Source organism: Chiloscyllium plagiosum, unplaced genomic scaffold, assembly GCF_037043375.1.
Source record: "Chiloscyllium plagiosum isolate Xiang-an unplaced genomic scaffold, Cpla_swu_hap1 HiC_scaffold_1, whole genome shotgun sequence".
NCBI lineage: Eukaryota > Metazoa > Chordata > Chondrichthyes > Orectolobiformes > Hemiscylliidae > Chiloscyllium > Chiloscyllium plagiosum.
The window spans coordinates 145699379-145718430 of record NW_028270139.1 but is presented as its reverse complement, the minus strand read 5'-3'; positions in this window follow the sequence as shown (position 1 = coordinate 145718430).

Below are 19052 nucleotides of genomic sequence, written 5' to 3'. Positions count from 1 at the left end.
CTGTTGTACTGCGTCTGCCATGTGTTTGTTCATTTGCTTAATTTGTCTAAATCACTTTGATATTGCTCTCCATCCTGCTCACAACTCAAAATTCCATATAGTTTTGTGTCATTAATAAGCTTGGAAATGTTGCATTTGATTCTCTCATCCAGGTCATTTATACATCACGGGAATAGCTGGGGCCCAAGTTGGTCACTAGTCCCCACTAGTCATCACTGGCGAAAGTGAGGACCGCAGATGCTGGAGATTAGAGACGAAAGTGTAATGTTGAAAAACTCAGCAGGTCAGGCAGCATCCAAGGAGCAGGAGAGAGTTGACATTTTGGGCCCTGATGAAGTGCTTTGCCCAAAACATTGACTCTCCTGCTCCTTGGCTGCTGCCTGATCCGCTGTGCTTTTCCAGCACCACACTCCCCACTAATCATCCCTGCCTACTACTCAGAAAAAGACACATTTATTCCCACTCTGTTTCCTGTCTGTCAGCAATTCTAAATCTGTGCCATTATATTATTCCCCATTTCACTCTAATTTTGCCATTAACCTGTTATGTGGGATCTTATCAAAAACCCTTTGAAAATCCAAATGCACCACATCCACAAAAAAATCTCCAGTAGATTTGTTAAGCACAATTTGCCTTTCATAAACTCATGCTAGCTTTGTCCAATCCTGTTCTTGCTTTTCAAATGGACTAGTTCGGCCAAATAGCTTGTTTCCACATTGTAGGGATTCTATGAATGAAAAAATAGTCCTGATGCATCCAGTTAGAATGCTTTCTAAGGTGCATCGATAAAAGTTTGTGAACATGGAACTGAATTGAATATGTTCAATTCATCCGCCATTTCTTTGTTTCCCATTATAATTCCCCCACTTCTTTCTATACATGGTCCTCAGGAATTCTGTAAAGGAGTTCCAGCCTAGCTTGGTTGCTGCACTGCTGTTTAGCTCTCTGTGTATCAGAAGAATTGAAGTCTGTCTATTCTAAAGTTCCTGCATCTTTCTGCAGTTTAGCTGCAAATTTGCACCTTTATTGTTTTCAGGCTGTTTGTGGTTGAAGGTATATTTCCAGCAGCATGCTTGTTTCTAAAGTCTAACCTAATAGATTCAATCTTTGAATCTTCAACTAATTGAGTATTTCTGTAACAGTATATTTTGTCAACATTTTGAAACCTCTTCAAATTTACCTTGTTTTTGAATACATTATATTCAGGAACATGCTGCGTGTCATCATGGAGAGGAGCCAACCCCTGTACAGTGATTAGCAGCAAAGTGTGGACCAAGACAGAGGGAAAAAAATATGGAAAGAATAGGAAAAGGAAGAAGAGAGGGTCGCTAGAAAGTTCCTTTCCACCTGTCTGCGATGAAAGTGTTTCCAAACCCATTAACCCTCCAGAGTTTGATACTACCCACCATCCCTTTGGCTAAGGTTTTGAAAATCCCAGTGGGCATCCTAAGATCCTAAACCATAAGATGTGGGCACAGAAGTAGGTCACTTGGTCCATTAACTCTGTTACACTGTTCAGTAAGACTTTGGTTGATGTGATGATCCTCACTCCACTTTCCTGATTCTTTTTCCCTATTATCCTTGACTCGCTTACTAATTAAAAACAATTGACTACATTGTGAATTTGCTTGCTGAGCTGGTAGATTTGTTTTCAGACATTTTGTCACAATGCTAGATAAACATTATCAGTGAACTTCAGTTGAAACGCTAGTGTTCTGTCTGGCTTTATTTATCTATCTTGGTCTGTTGTGGTGGGTAATATCACTTCTGGTTCTTTTTCTGAGAGGTTGGTAAAGGAGTTCTGACTTGAATGCCAGGCCTCTAGGAATTTCCAGGTGTGTCTTTGTTTAGCCTGTCCCAGGTTGGATGTATTGTCCCAGAAAAAATGGTGTGTCTCTTCGTCTGGGACAAGAAACACCAGTCCGACTGGGACAATTCATCCATCCTGGGACAGGCTAAACAAAGACACGCATAGGAATTCCTGGAGGCCTGGTATTTGAACCGGAACTCCATTACCAACCTCTCAGAAAAAGAACCAGAAGTGATATCAACCACCACAACAGATCAAGACAAAAATACAAATGGGACAGTACACCACTGCTTCATCGGAGGCTCACTGATGATGTTACCTAGCGTGGTGATGAAACATCTGAGAACAAATCTACTAGTTCAGCAAACAAACATATAAACTAATCCACAACCTGAGCTACAAATCTTCTGCAAAATCGCAAGCAGATGATTGTATACAAAGGTGCCCAGCAATGGGAAAATATTAAAGTCTATTAGACAGGATTTAACAGCAAAACTAATCCTTTTGTGCCACAGCTTTCTGCAGTCTTTCTCCATTTAAATAACCTGTACTTGCTGTCAAAGTCAATATTTACATTTTCCCACATTATGTTCCACCTGCCCACTGTTATATCAAGAAATATACATCACTATGTAGCTATGCTGACTCTGTTTGGTTATATCACATATTTTAAATAAATATTTTGCTGTTGCATCTTGTGTAATAAACTTAAACATTTTCCCATTGCTGAGCCACCTGGTGTACAGTCAACTACTTTTTTGAATAAGAGTGTTACATCAGCATTTTTCCAGTCATTTGTGGCTTTGGTCTAATCAGTGCTCCTTTTCCTTTATTGTAGTTCTCTGCAAATAATGGTCAACATTTCCTGAGGTTTTTATGTTTTTAAACATCTCTTCTTAGCTTTTAATGAGTTTGAACTTTCAATTCCCTTTGTAACTCTGTTATCTTTAGGCTGGATATGAATATTTATAGGGTGAAACTAAAGCTGACAAAGCTTTGCACAGTCTCATCAGTTGGCCTTTAGCAAGAATTATTGTCTAAATGTGGATTGCCTGTTATTGTCCTTTAGACTGGTGCACAAAAATGAGGAACAAGAAGTAGATAAATAATTGACATAATTCGTCCATATTAACACTTCAGTTTTCTAAACTAAAGCTAAAACTAAAGATGCTGAAGTGCACCATGCAATTCCAGAACCTAGAGTTAGCTCATTTCCAGCTCCGAAACCTCGACTGAAAATCTAACCTCTAATGTCTCACCACACGCAAATAACGCATGATGCATATGTGTAGAAGTTCAGGATATTCGCAGGAAAGGTACTATGGCCTCACATTTATTCAAAACATCAGGACTGTATGGGCTCTATTAAAATTCAGGTATGCATCAGTACAGCTAAAAAAACAAAGGATTTATATTATTGATCATGCGAAATATTATAAAGAGTCCTTTGAACTCTCTTTCTCAAGAGCCAGTAGAAGCAGTGTCTGAATATTTTTTAAGGCATAGGTAGATAAGTTCCTGATAAAGAGATAAAGGGTAATCAAGGATAATCAGGAATGTGGAGCCATGATTTTCTTGATTGCTGGAGCAGATTTGAGGAGCCGGATGGCTCCCTCCTGTTCCTAATTCACACATACATATTTATATATGACTTTTCTTTAAAACTGAAAAGGGGTTGGAAAATGTGTTTTACATATTTTTGACAGAGGTGGAGGAAGAACAAAGGGGCAGATGATGTAGAGACCCAGTGCATAAGATTGTTAATGGTAGTGAAAGAGAAAAGGAAATGCAAAATTAAGGTGTGATGACGAGAAAGCAGATCCCTTCTCCCATTCTCTCATCCTTTCCCTCTGCAAAATGATAAAATTCCAAATCTTCCAATTCTGAAGAATACTCATACCAGATTTTAAACATTAACTCTTTCCAGAGATGCTGTCAGACCTGCTGAGTTTCTCCAACATTCTCCGTGTTTGTGTCAGCTTTCCAGATCTGCAGTAGTACATTTTTATTTATAAATAACTTCTTATATTTTGAATCTGTCCCTTGACTAATAAAACTTCAATAACCATTTTTCCTTAAAAGTCATTTTTATTAGTTATGAACGATTTTAATCATATTGCGTTGTAGACAACAAAATCCTAAATTGGCAGTGAATTCCAGACATACCCAATAATTCTGAGTGTTTACTTAAACATGCAAAATTGTGTGTGCCATTTAGTAACTTTTCACATTTCAAGAGAAAATTATGCAGCTTTTGCTTCCAAGTGTATTCTTGCCATTGAAAGCTGGTGTTTCACTTCCCTGTCATTCAGCTAACATTTCAATGAAAATAATTTAAGCAGTACATTAAGATCTTTTGTGGAAAATATCGCAATATTTTGACTGCTAATAAAAACTATTCAACACACAAATTACAAACTACTTTTGTATTTGAGGTAGAACTGAATATAAAATACTTGGCCAATTCTGGGAAACAAACATATTAACAACCCTTCCATACTTTTCAGTTTAGGCACACAGTAATGTTTTGCTGGTTTTATTTTTAACCAAAAAGAAAAAATGCCAAAATGAGTATGAAAATAATGTTATACTTGACTGTAAAGAGCCTCAAAGTTCACACCTCAATGGATAAGTTGGGAATTTTTCTCAGAGCACAACATGTCAGAAAGAAGCTGCATAGCAATGTGCTGAGTTATTCCTCTATTACCTTATGTTTATGCAATCCTGGTTCGGTAAAATAATGACCTATGTCGCTGCGTTTCACCCTGAAGGCAAACTTTCCCTTCAGATTGCTGTCAGCCTTGAATTGTTATTAACAATAACACATTTCATTTCAATGGTTGCTTAGTAGTTCAGAACTTGTGTATTGATGTAAAAGAGATACGTTGTCGAGCCCTCTCATTTTGCATTCATCAAGACAGATGCAAGAAATCCGATACCACCTAAGCAATTCCACAGCCAATGTATCAGGTCTAAGCTCTGCAGTCCTGCTGCATCCAATTGTGAATGGTGTAGGACAATTGAACAAGTCACTGGAGGAGGAGGCTCCACAAATATCCCCATCCTCTATGATGGAAGAGCCCAGAGTAAAAGATAAGACTGAAGCATTCGCAGCAGTCTTCAGTGAGAAGTTCCAAGTGGATGATCCATCTTGACCTCCTTCAGAGGTTTCAAGCATCACAGATATCAGTCTTCAGCAAATTTCACATGATAGCATGAAATAGAAACACTGGATACTGTGGAAGCCATAGGCCCTGACAACATTCTGGCAATGTTACTGAAGAACCGTGCCCTAGAACTTGCTGTGCTCCTGCCCAAGCTGCTTCAGCAGAGCTACAACACTGGTATCTACCCGACAATATGGAAAATCACTCTGATATTTCCTGTGCACAAAAAGCAGATCGTGCCCATCCTGGACCAGTTCTGCCTCAGCAGTCTACTCATGACCATCAGTAAAGTGATGGAAGTCATCATCAGCAAGCTACCAACATACCTGCTCAGCAATATCCTGTTTACTGATGCCCAGTTTGGCTTCTGCCAGGGCCACTTGCATAGGTATGACTTCCCAAAACATGTCCACCATCTGCAAGACATACAAGGGGTGTGCTGCAACACCCTTCACTTGCATGGATGAGCACAACATCTGCAAACATCTACTCCCTCTAACACCAATGCTCAGTAGCAGCTGTGTGTGTAGAGTCTACAACATGCATAGCAAAAAAATTACTAATGTTCCTTCGAAGAACACAATCCTATCATTTAGAATGACAAGGGCAGCAGATACATGGCAACAGCTGCAAGTTTCATCCAAGCCACTCATCATCCTGACTTGGAAATATATCGGTGTTCCTTCACTGTCACTGGGACAAAATGCTGGATCTCCCTCCTTTCCAACATTACACTAAATGAAATGCAGCGGTTTTATATGAGAGATCCACCAGCACCTTCTAAAGGGCATCTAGGGATAAGCAATGATTGATGGACCAGCCAATGATGCCCACATCCTGTAGAATCATACAGTATTGAAGAGACAAAAATGGATGCTACTGGAAAAGCTCAGCAGGTCTGGCAGCATCTGTGAAGAAAAATCAGAGATAACGTTTCAGGTTCAGTGATCCCTCTTCTGAACTGGAATAGGCCCTTTAGCTCACTGAGTCTGCACCAATGAAACTACTCAAAATCTATACTTGGCCCAATTCCGGCAGTTGGCCAGTAGCCTTAAATATTGAGTTTTCCCACCCTCGTGGGCAGGATATTCTAGATTCCCGCCAACATCTGGATGAAAATATTTGTTTTCCTCAAATCCCTCTTAAATCTCCTGCCCTTCACTTTAAAATGATGCCCTCTTATTATTGACATTTGAATTGAGGGGAACGGGGGATTCCTATCCACTTTATCATGCCCCTCATAATCTCACACATCTCATGGCTCATGAATGAATCAAAATAAACAATTCTACTGCATACCAGTAGGCTGCAGATTGAGTAGACTCTGATGATTGAGTTGCCGTGGAGAATGCACCAGGGAACTGTTAAGCCCCAACTTTTGTTTAAGTTCAAACCTATCAAGTCGAGTCGAATTGATTAAGGAATTGCCATGGACACTACACAAGGGAATGGCTGTCCTTGGGTATTTAATCAGTTTAAAATGGTACAATATCGGGCCATACAAATTAAAACAGAATTAAAGGAAATCTGAAATTAAAACAAAGCATGCTGGAGAAACTCAGCAGACCTGACAGCATCTGTGGAGAGAGAAATAGAATTCACATTTTGAGCCTAGACTTGAAATGTTTACCCTGTTTCTGTCTCCATCAAATGTTGCTAGATCTGCTGACAATGTCAGGACACTTTAGTTATTACTGTTCACAAAGAAGCAAGCGCTGTATGTGAATATATAGCTTCTAGCTAAGAGAGATACACTGTGTGTGCAACTGATAATCAACGTGCAATGTTTAATATATTCAGAATTGTTCAGTAAGTGTTCAATCGCAAAATCATATGCAATGCTAGACAATATGTCTGAGTTCTGCAAGCATGAGCTAGTTGAATATAGTCATAGAGTTATAGAGATATACAGCATGGAAACAGACTCTTTGGTTCAACTCCTCCATGCCAAACAGATATCCTAAACTAATTTGGTTCCAATTGACATCATTTGTGGCATATCCCTCTGAACCCTTCCTATTTATATACTTGTCCACTTGACTTTTGTAATTGTACCACCTCCACCACTTTCAATAGTATAGTCAATTCTCTGCATTTTGTTAGCAATGGAAAGGAAGCGCTGTTTGGCAGGACGTGCAGGTCTTCTGAAAGCATTGAATAGAATCTGTTAAAGTGGCCACGGAGGTTTTCACACACACCTGAAAATTCAAATATAGAAAATAAATCATTTATATATCAGAAATATGCTTGGGATAGGAGGTCATTCCATTCAACCCACATTTCTTGTGGAAATCAATAAAGATGTTAATAAGGCTTATTCCATGGTAACATTATTTTGTTAGCATACAAGGTGTCACTAAAATTAAACTAAACTGCACAAAGAACAAAGAACAATATAGCACAGGAACAGGCCATTAGGCCCACCAATACTGTTCTGATACATGACACCTTTCTAAACTAAAAACCCTTTGTCTCTACATGGGCCATGATCCTCTATTCTCTGCCTATTTATGTATCTGTCAGATGCCTACAGTCATAGAGTAATTGAGTTATACGGCATGGAAATGGAACCTTCAGTCCAACTAGTCCATGCGACCATGTTGTCAAACTCAACTAGCCCCACTTATTGTATCCCTCCAAACTATTCCTATATGTACTTATCTAAATGTCTTTTAAATGTTGTAACTGTAACTGCGTCTATCACTTCCTCTGGCAGTTCATTCCACACATGAATCACTTTCTGTGTAAAACGTTGCTCCTCATGTACTTTTTAAAATTTTCTCCTCTCACCTTAAAACTATGTCCTTTTGAACTCCCCCACCCTAGAGTAAGGATCCTTACTATTCACCATTATCGTTGGCCCTCATGATTTTATAAACCTCAATACAGACACTACTCAACTTCCTATGCTCCAGTGAAGAAAGTCCAAACCTAGCCAGCCTATTTTTATGACTTAAACACTCCATTCCTGACTACGTCCTGGTAAATCCTTTCTGAACCCTCTCCAATTTAATAATATTCCTCCTATAACAGGGAGACCAGAACTATATACAGTACACCAGAACAGGCTTCACCAATATCCTGTACAACATGACATCTCAGCTCCTATCCTGAAAGGTCTGAGCAATGAAGGCAAACGTGCAAATGCCTTCTTTACCACTCTGTATACCTATGATTTCAAAACATTATGTACCTGAACCCCAAGGTTTCTCTGTTTGAGAGCACTACTCAGAGCCTACCATTAATTATACAAGTCCTGCCCTATTTTGTTTTACCAAAATGCAATACCTCGCACTGATCCAAATTTAACTCCATCGGCTACTCCTCAGCTCATTGACCCAATTGATCGAGATCTTTTTGTAATCTTAGACTACCTTCTTCACTGTCTACTATGCCACCAATTTTGGTGTCACCTGAAAATTTATGAACCATGTCTCTTATATTCTCATCCAAGTCATTTATATGAATGACAAACAAAAGTGAATCCAGTACTGATCCCTGTGGAACACTGATGGTCACAGGTCTCCAGTCTGAAAAACAACCCTCCACCACCAACCTCTGTCTCGTATCATCAAGCCAATGTTGTATCCAGTTGGGTAGCTCTCCCTGGTCAAACAGAGAGACCTGGGATGCAAGTACATAGTTCCCTCAAATGGCATGACAGGTAGACAGGGCAGTAAAGAAGGAGTTTGGTACACTTGCCTTCATCAGTCAGAGCATTGAGTGCAAGAGTTGGGCTGTAATGTTATGGATGTACAAGACATTGGTAAGGACACTTTTGGAGTACTGCAGACAGTTCCAGTCGCACTGCTATAGAAAGGATGTTATTAAATTGTTTAGGCTGCAGAAAAAATTTTAAAAGGATGTTACTGAGACTGGTGAGTTTGAGTTATACAGAGAGATTGGATAGGCTAGGACTTTTTTCCCTGGAGCATGGGAGGCTGAGAGATGACTTTATAGAGGTTTATAAAATCTTGAGGGTCATGGGTAAAGTGAATAGCAAAGATGTTTTCCCCAGGGTAAGGGATACCAAAACGAGAATGAAGAGTAAACAGGCATTGAAGACTTGATGAATAAAGTATAAAATTCCTGGTTTGTGTCTGGCTGTGGCTGTTGTATAAAATTCCTGGTTCTCCTGATATTTTAAAAAGGCACAGTAATCCAGACCGGAAAGGTGAGAAAAAATATTTACAGTTAGGTTAGGATTGCTGCTTCAGCAAGTAGATGCCATGAGGCCTGGCTACAAAAGAAATATTAATCTGCAGTTACAGACTAAGGACATCGTGAAGCCAGGAATTAAAGCATTACCATTGGTGTGATTAAAAGCCTAAGCAGACATAGACTAGCAGATACAGAATGTTAGAGAAACTTCATTCAGTCTATGAAAATGACAGGTGATCCTTCATAAATGCCACAATAAAGGCAAAAGTCATTTACTTCAATTACAAGGAGCAGAAATCAATTGGCAAAATGGTGATTAAAGTGGGAATCATTTATTAAAGCAGTGAAGAGAGGGAATCATATAGTTAAACAGCAAAAAAGATAATAGTCCTCCATTTGGTAATGCGAAGGAGCAAATCTTCAATTTTGGCCCCAAAACACAGGAAAATCTGCAGGTTGACAAATCTTCTGCAATTTTCTGAGAATGAACCTAGTAGAGTTGATAAGGGGGAGCTGTTGGATGTAGTTTACTTGGACTTTCAAAAGGATTTTGATTAGGTCCCACGTGAGGAATATTAGCATGTAAAATTAAAGTGCATGTACTAACATACAACTGCTTGCCAGGCATGAATCAGACAGTGGGAATGAAGGGGTCCTTTTCCAAGTGAGAGGCAGTAACTAGTGGGGTATCAGTGTCCAGCTATTCACATTATATATTAATGATGAGGGAACTAGATGTATTGTCTTGAAGTCTGCAGATGACACAAAGCTGAGTAGGAAGGTGAGCTCTGAGGCAGATGCAGAGATGCTTCAGTGTGATTTGGACAAGTTGAGTTACTGGGCAAATACATGGTAAATGAACTACAATGAGGATAAATTTGAAGTTATCCATCTTGGTAGCAAAAACAGGAAGGAAGATAATTATCTGAATGACAATAGATTGGAAAATGGGGAGATGCAACAAGACCTGAGTGTCCTCATATACCAGTCATTAAAAGTAAGCATGTAGTACAGCAGGCAGTGAGGAAACCAAACGGAATGTCCACCTAGATGTTTCAAGTACAGGAGCAGGGATGTCTTGTTGCAATTATACAGAACATGAATATTATATGCAGTTTATGTCTCCTTAACTGAGGCAGGATGTTCTGGCTATGGAGGGAGTGCAGCGAAGGTTTATCAGACTGATTGCTGAGATGGCAGGACTGCCTTATGAGAAGAGGTGGATCTATTGGGACTATATTCACTGGAGTTTAGGAGATGAAGGAGTGAGAATTTCATGGAAACCTATAAAATCCCAACAGGACTAGTCAGGGCAAATGCAAGAAGGATGTTCCTGATGCCTGGTGAATCCAGAACCAGGGATCACGTTAAGGACAAAAGAGAACAGGGCTTCTCAAAGATCAGCAAGGTGGCCTTTGTGGTGAGCCGCAGGAGATGGGGGAGTTACTAAATGCTTATTTTGCATCAGTATTTACTGTGGGAAAGGACATAGAAGATAGAAAATGTAGGGAAATAGATGGTGACATCTTGAAAAATGTCCATATTACAGAGGAGGAAGTGCTGGATATCTTGAAATGCATAAAAGTGGATAACTCCCCAGGACCTGATCAGGTGTACTCTAGAAGTCTGTGGGAAGCTAGGGAAGTGATTGCTGGGCCTCTTGATGAGATATTTGTATCATCAATAGTCACAGGTGAGGTGCTAGAAGGCTGGAGGTTGGCTAACGTGGTGCCGCTGTTTAAGAAAGGTGGTAAGATCAAGCTAGAATTATAGACCAGTGAGCCTGATGTTGGTAGGCAAGTTATTGGAAGGAATCCTGAGGGACAGGATGTACATGTATTTGGAAAGGCAAGGACTGATTAGGCTTTGTGCGTGGAAAATCATGTCTCACAAACTTGATTGAGTTTTTTGAAGAAGTAACAAAGAGGATTGACAAGGGCAGAGAAGTAGATGTGATCTACATGTACTTCAGTAAGGCGTTTGACAAGGTTCCCCATGGGACACTGGTGAGCAAGGTTACATCTCATGGAATACAGGGAGAACTAGCCATTGGGATACAGAACTGGCTCAAAGGTAGAAGACAGAGGGTGATGATGGAGGCTTGTTTTTCAGACTGGAGATCTGTGACCAGTGGAGTGCCACAAGGATCGGTGTTGGGTCCTCTACTTTTGGATGTGAGCATAAAAGAGGGATAGTTAGTAATTTTGCAGATGACACCAAAATTGGAGGTGCAGTGGACAGCAAAGAGGGTTACCTCAGATTACAACAGGATCTTGATCAGATGGGCCAATGGGCTGAGAACTGGCAGATGGAGTTTAATATAGATAAATGCCAGGTGCTGCATTTTGGGAAAGCAGATCTTAGCAGGACTTACATGCTTATACATTCTGAGCGAGAGTTGCTGAACAAAGAGACCTTGGAGTACTGGTTTACAGCTCCTCGAAAGTGGAGTCACAGGTAGATAGGATAATGAAGAAGACGCTTGATATGCTTTCCTTTATTGGTCAGAGTATTGAGTACAGGAGTTGGGAGGTCATGTTGTGGTCGTACAGGACATTGGTTAGGCCACTTTTGGAATAGTGTGTACAATTCTGGTCTCCTTCCTATCGGAAAGATGTTGTGAAACTTGAAAGGGTTCAGAGGATGTTGCCAGGGTTGGAGGATTTGAGGGAGAGGTTGAATAGGCTTTTAGATTAGATTAGATTAGATTAGATTAGATTAGATTACTTACAGTGTGGAAACAGGACCTTCAGCCCAACAAGTCCACACTGACCCGCCGAAGTGTAACCCACCCAGAACCATTCCCCTACATTTACCCCTTCACCTAACACTATGGGCAATTTAGCATGGCCAATTCACTTAACCTGCACATTTTTGGACTGTGGGAGGAACCTGGAGCACCCGGAGGACACCCACATAGACATGGGGAGAATGTGCAAACTCCACACAGTCAGTTGCCTGAGGCGGGAATTGAACCCGGGTCTCTGGCACTGTGAGGCAGCAGTGCTAACCACTGTTTTCCCTGGAGCATCGGAGGCTGAGGGGTGACCTTATAGAGGTTTATAAAACCATGAGGGGCATGAATAGAATAAATAGACAAAGTCTCTTCCCTGGGGTGCGGGAGTCCAGAACTAGCGGACATAGGTTTAGAGTGAGAGGGGAAAGCTATAAAAGAAACCTAAGGGCAGCCTTTTCATGCAGAGGATGTTACGTGTATGGAATGAACTGCCAGAGGAGCTGATGGAGGTTGGTACAATTGCAACATTTAAAAGGCATCTGGATGAGTATTTGAATAGGAAGGGTTTGGAGGGATATGGGCCGGGTGCTAGCAGGTGGGACTAGATTGGTTGGGCTATCAGGTCGGCATGGATGGGTTGGACTGAAGGGTCTGTTTTCATGCTGCACATCTCTATGACTCTATAAGGAGAAATTTCTTAACCCAGAGAGTGGTGAGCCTCTGGAATACCCCGCCACAGAAGAAGGCTGAGGCCAAAATATGGAATGTTTTCCAGAAAAAGTTACATATTGACGTTAGGACTAAAAGAGATCAAAGTGTATGTGGAGAAACCGGGGACAGGACACTAAGTAAGATGAGCAGACATACTGAACGGAGGAGCAGGCCTGAAGCGCCAAGTGGACCACTTCTGCTCCTATTTTTTATATTTCTACAGTTTGCATCAAAGAACAGAACAACTGCTGCATAATAAATGCTTTTTTTAAGCAAGCAAACTATCTAATCCCCTTCAGAAGATATCCCCTTCTGAACTGAGATTTCTCGAAAGACTTAATTTATGAGATGGGCCAAGTAGAACAGAGAATGGGACATGTCAGAGAAAATAATTTCTGAGGCGCCAAATACCTTCAGAGTTAGATACTGATTAAGAGGCTTGACAATTGAATTGAATTGATGCACATTTGGGAATATAGCTGATAATAATATAGCTGAGGTGTAAAAGAAGCATCAACACATAACACTTCGAGATTGGGAGCAGCAGGAGGCCATTTGGTCCTTCAACTCAGAGAAGTGAGGACTGCAGATGCTGGAGATCAGAGTTGAGTGGAAAAGTGCAGTAGGTCAGGCAGCATCCGAGGAGAAGGAGAATCGATGATTTGGTCAAAAGCCCTTCATCAGGAATCTGGCCCGCAACGTTGAATCTCCTGATCTTCGGATGCTGCCTGACCTGCTATGATTTTCCAGCACCACACTCTCGATGTTTGATCCTTCAGACCTACTTGGTCAATCAATACTATCAAGGCTGATCCCCCAACTCAATGCCATATGCCTTTAAAAAGAGCTTTTTAAAAACTACTGAAAGCCTTGACAATTATACAGTCATAGCGCTGTACAGCATGGAAACAGACCTTTTGGCCCAACTCATCCATACTTTTTTTTAGATTACTAACAGTGTGGAAGCAGGCTCTTCGACCCTACAAGTGTATATCGACCCTCCGAAGAGCAACCCACCTAAATCCATTCCCCTACATTTACCCCTTCACCTTACACTATGGTCAGTTTAGCATGGCCAGTTCATCTAACCTGCACATTTTTGGACTGTGGGAGGAAACCCACGCAGACACAGGGAGAATGTGCAAACTCCACACAGACAGTTGCCTGAGGCGGGAATTGAACCAGGGTCTCTGGCGCTGTGAGGCAGCAGTGCTAACTGCACTGTACCACCGTGCCACCCACTGACTAGATATCCTAAATTGATCTTTTTTTCTTTATTCATTCATGAGATGAGGGTGTCACTGACCAGGCAGCATTTATTGCCCATCCCTAATTGCCCAGAGAGTAGTTCAAAGTCAACCACATTGCTATGGGGCAGGAGTCACATGTTGGCCAGACCAGATAAGGATGGTAGTTTTCTTCCCAAAAGGGTACTAGTGAACTTGATGGGTTGTTTAAACAATGGATTTGTGGTTATCATTATGATTCTTAATTTCATCATTTGCTGTGGTGGGATTTGAATCCAGGTTCCCAGAATGCTATCTGGGAGTCTGAATTAACAGTCCGGCAACAATGCCACTAGGCTATCACCTCTCCATGCTTTTTAAATATTGTAATTGAACCAGCCTCCACCACTTCCTATGGCAGCACATTCCATAAATGCATTACCCTCTGCGTGAAAAAGTTGCCCTTTAGGTCACTTTTAAGTCTTTCCCCTCTCGCTCTAAACCTCTGCCCTCTAGTTTTGGACTCCACTACCCTGAGGAAAAGACCTTGGCTCCTCACCCTATCCATGTCCCTCATGATTTTATAAACTTCTACAAGATCACCTCTCAGCCTCTGACACTCCAGGGAAAATAGCCCCAATGTATTCAGCCTCTCCCTATAGCTCAAACTCTTCAACCCCGGCAGCATCCTTGTAAATCTTTTCTGAACCCTTTCATGCTTCACAACATCCTTCCTATAGGAGGAAGACTAGAATTGCATGGAGCATTCCAAATGTGGCTTAAGCAAGTATTCCATTTCAGAAACATAAAGCATAAATTCTTGAAAGAAAAATATTTAATATAAAAGTTTAGCATCTAGGGAGTCCATGGATGATCTCTCCAGATTAATGGAGAAATGTGACTATGAAGAGGCAGAATTCCTGTCGGATTTGCTGATAAATCTGTGTCAAATTTAATACTATTCGAAGAAGACCTGACTCTTGAACAAACTATTCAGATGGTGAGTGAAGCAGAAATGCAAAAGCAACACACTTCGGTCCGAAGAGTAGCAGATCAGTATTGACACAGTACAGCAAATCACAAATGACACAAGTGAAAAACCAATCCAGCAAGTAGAACAGACCACAAACTCAACAAGTACTTGAGTAAAAGTGAAATACTGCAGATGCTAGGTTTCTTCTATTTCAAAAATATACTTCATTCATAACAAATTATATATACATACAGAAACACTAAAGCAGTTTGGTTCTGTACAGTAGCATATGAAGAAAACAAACCTTGGAATTTGACTCTATCCAACAAACAGAGGCATCTCTTCCTTGTGCAAGATAATATTTACATATATTTGAGGTACAGGCAGGATCCATACTGAACAAATCCTCATTGTCCTTTGGCCGAAAGACCTTAGATGGTGTCTTTCCACATTGTACCCTGTCGGCAGATGCCCCAAACTTTAGTGCATCCCTCACAACATTATCCTGGACCTTGGAATGGTACCAATCTGCACCATTTAGTCCGGGTCAATTCCTTGCTCTGGAGTACCAACAAATTTCATGATGTGCTGCTGCATCATGGATGAATAATCAATATTGCCTATTACATTCCTGAACCGGTGTTGGACTGGGATGGACAAGATCAGAAGTCACACAACACCAGGGTATTGTCCCACAGGTTTGTTGGAAATAACAAGCTTTTAGAGTGCTGTTCCTTCATCAGGCAGACCAGGGAGCATCATTCATCGAGTTGATGATCTTCCAGGTACAGTCAATGTTTGTATTGGTGTGTGTCCCACGGAACAGACCTTGGAGCATAGAGTACTGCATCACGGAGCCTCTCAGGACAAACCTCAACAAGAATCATTGCACCTTTATTCAGACTTCCTTCACAAAGGCACATTGCAGAAGGAGGGGTGTGACAGTTTCTACCCTCCCCTGCAGCTGTATGGCAGTGGCTCAGACCGACTGGATGCACAAGAAGCATCACCACCAGCCAAGCAATGTCTTGGTGCTTGTTGCAAAGTTCAGGTGATGAAACATTCTGCCAAATGGCTTTGACAGTCTGCACAGGGAACAACCCAACAGGATCCACCTTCTCCTTTTCCCATAGGGTCTCAAGGATGCTGTGCACTGACCATGAAGAATAGGGAACAGTCCAACTGCTGGGAGCGTCATGCAGTAACAAGTCTGGTCTGATCCTTCACAACACCAGGCATTGACTGCAGATGCTGGTGATCTGACATATCACCAGAAAATTCTGAGGAAGCACAGTAGATCTGACAGCATATATGAAGGCAGATAGAGAGTTACCACTTCAGGTCTGAAATGGCTTTTCTTCAACTCTGGTTCTCTCTCCACAGATGTTGTAAGACCAGTTAAGTTCCAACTCCACTTTTCTGATTCTCCTGCTAAAAGTTCTTGTTTAGTACTGCTGAAGCAAATTATTTGTTGTCTCAGGTACAGATAGTGCCCCGCTATTAATAGTGAATGCTTGATCTATCACACGATAAGTCACTTTGATAAAATATGCACAAAGCTTCAGAAAAACAAGAAATGTAATAGTTACCCATACAAAGTGAGCAAAGAGATGTAACAGCTTGGAATAGAACATACACCTAAAGTGAAATAGATTATCCAGACCTTGCATTTGGAAAACTGATAGTCATCTCACTCTAAGTTAGTGAGATCAGGTAATGAGCCACAATGAAGAAATCACTGTCTACAGCCAGCAACTATGCAGTACAGTTCCACTGTAGTCGCTGACAGATAGTAGAGAACCTATATATACTATATATATAAATAGAACCTATTTATAAATCAAGACCTCTAACTCTTGAGCAAGAAGGCATGCCTTGTTTTCAATCACATTCTAATGGTGGAAGAGGTTAAATAGATGCTAAGGTGTTCCTATGACAGGAAGAACTTAAAGTAAAATATAATGTAGTCTGATTACAGAAGACAGCATCACACTGAAGAAAGAAGCTGAAGTTCTTTGTCTCTTTAAAGCCAGTAAGATTCTGTGTTTCTTTGATGATACAGGTTGAGAAACAACTGATGGAAATTGGAAGGATGGGATGTAATTTCCTCATCATGAAACCATTAGAATGGTGTTCAAGTATGTTCAAGTATGGAACCATTAGAGTGGTGTTCAAGTATGTTCAAGTATGGAACCATCAGTGTGGTGTTCAAGTATGGTTAGTGTACTCAAAGCTAAAAGTACTTTGCAAATTTGTGTTGGCTTTACACAGCTCAAATAGTTGAGAGAAATCCACCCTATGTTTGCAGTTGATGAGATTTCAGCGAAACTATCAAAAAAAGAGCTGTCGTGAAGGTTTATGTTAATCGTAGATTCTGTTAGGTTTCATTGGATGAATAATCAAGGTTGCCTATTACATTCCTAACTCCATTTGGGAAATTTTGTTTAACGAGATGACCATTTCAGATTGCCTCAGCCCCAGAGATTTTATGTCCAATATTTTACAAGGTCTTCACAAAGTCATGGGTTGTGTAAATGATACTTTGATACGTGTTAAAAGGGAAACAGTTAAAAAGGCGTTATCGGAGCTTGCGTGCAGTATTAAAGTGCTTATAAGGAGAAGGGCTCACCTTTAGCAGCAACTGAAATGTGAGAGATTGTTTCCTCTTGTGGGAGAATCTAGGACCAGAGGGCATAATCTCAGAGTAGGGGGTCACCCATTTAAATGGAGGTGAGGAATGTGAATCTGTGGAATTGTTTATCACAGAGGGTTGTTGAGGTTGGGTCATTAAACATATTCAAGGCTGGGATAGGCAGATTTGTAATCAGTAAGGGAATAAAGGGTTGGGGAGGTAAAGATAGGAAAATGGAGTTAAGGATTATCAGATTTGTCAGGATCTCATTGAATGGCAGAGCAGACTTATAGAGTTATAGAGTCATACAGCACGAAAACAGACCTTTCAGTCCAACCCAGTCCATGCCGACCATAATCCCAAACTAAACTAGTCTAACCTACTTGTGCTTGTCCCATATCCTTCCAAACATTTCTTATTCATGTACTTATCCAAATGTCTTTTATGCATTGTAACTGTACTCACGTCTACCACTTCCTCTGGCAGTTCATTCCACACATGAACCACTCTCTGTGTAAAAAAGTTGCCCATGTCTTTTTTAAATCTTTCTCTTTTCACCTTTAAAAAATGCTTCTTAGTCTAGAAATATCCCTCTTGAGGGAGAAGATATCTCCCATTCACCTTATCTATACTCCTCATGATTTTAAAAACCTCTACGAGGGCACCCATCAATCTCCTACACTCCAGTGAAAAAGGTCATAGCCTATCCAAGCTCTCCTTATAACTCAAGCTCTCCATTTCCAGCAACATCCAGATAAATCTTTTCTGAAGCCTCTTCAGCTTAATCATATCCCTCCTACAACAGGGTAACCAGAACTGGATACAGAAGAGGCCTCACCAACATCCTATACAACCTTAACATGATGTTCCAACTCCTATATACAGCCGTCTGAATAATGAAGGCAAACAGGTTACACACGTTCTTAACCACCCTGTCTGCATGTGACACAAACTAATGGGCTGAATAGCCTACCCAAAGAATTGAATCCCTATGGTGTGAAAGGAGGCCATTCAGCCTATCAAGTCCACACCAACCCTCTATAGCATTCCCCCCACCATCCCTATATCTCCCATGGCTAATTCACATAACCGAGACATTCCTGGACACTATAACATGGCCAATCCACCTAACCTGCGCATCTTTGGACTGTGGGAGGAAACAGAGCACCCGGAGGGAAACCCACACAAATAGTTGACTGAAAGTGGGATTGAACCCAGATCTCGAAGCAGACGTGGCAGCAGTGCTAACCACTTAGCCAACATGCTGCCACGTCTGCTTCGATGTTTTATTGTCTTATGTTGATATAACTTCTTGCTAACATGCAACAAAATACAACTTGTTAACTATTCCTCCAGTTAAACCAGTATGTCTTTTGCCTCTATCGCAGTAGACCAAGTTAAAAAGGATTGTGGCTGAGATTTTCAACATGAGCAGCAGATGATACAGCGTAGTGAGCTGGCATTCTTATACAACAGGCACTTTAAGGTTGAAATTGTGCTTAAATGCTGTCACATCCCTAATTTAGAGAACATGTTCTCTGTAGACTATGAGAGCTGGTTGCAAATGAAACATGGTTGGATCATTGAATGAACTAAATGGATTTTTCTTCCTTTTTCGTTCATGCCACGGACAGC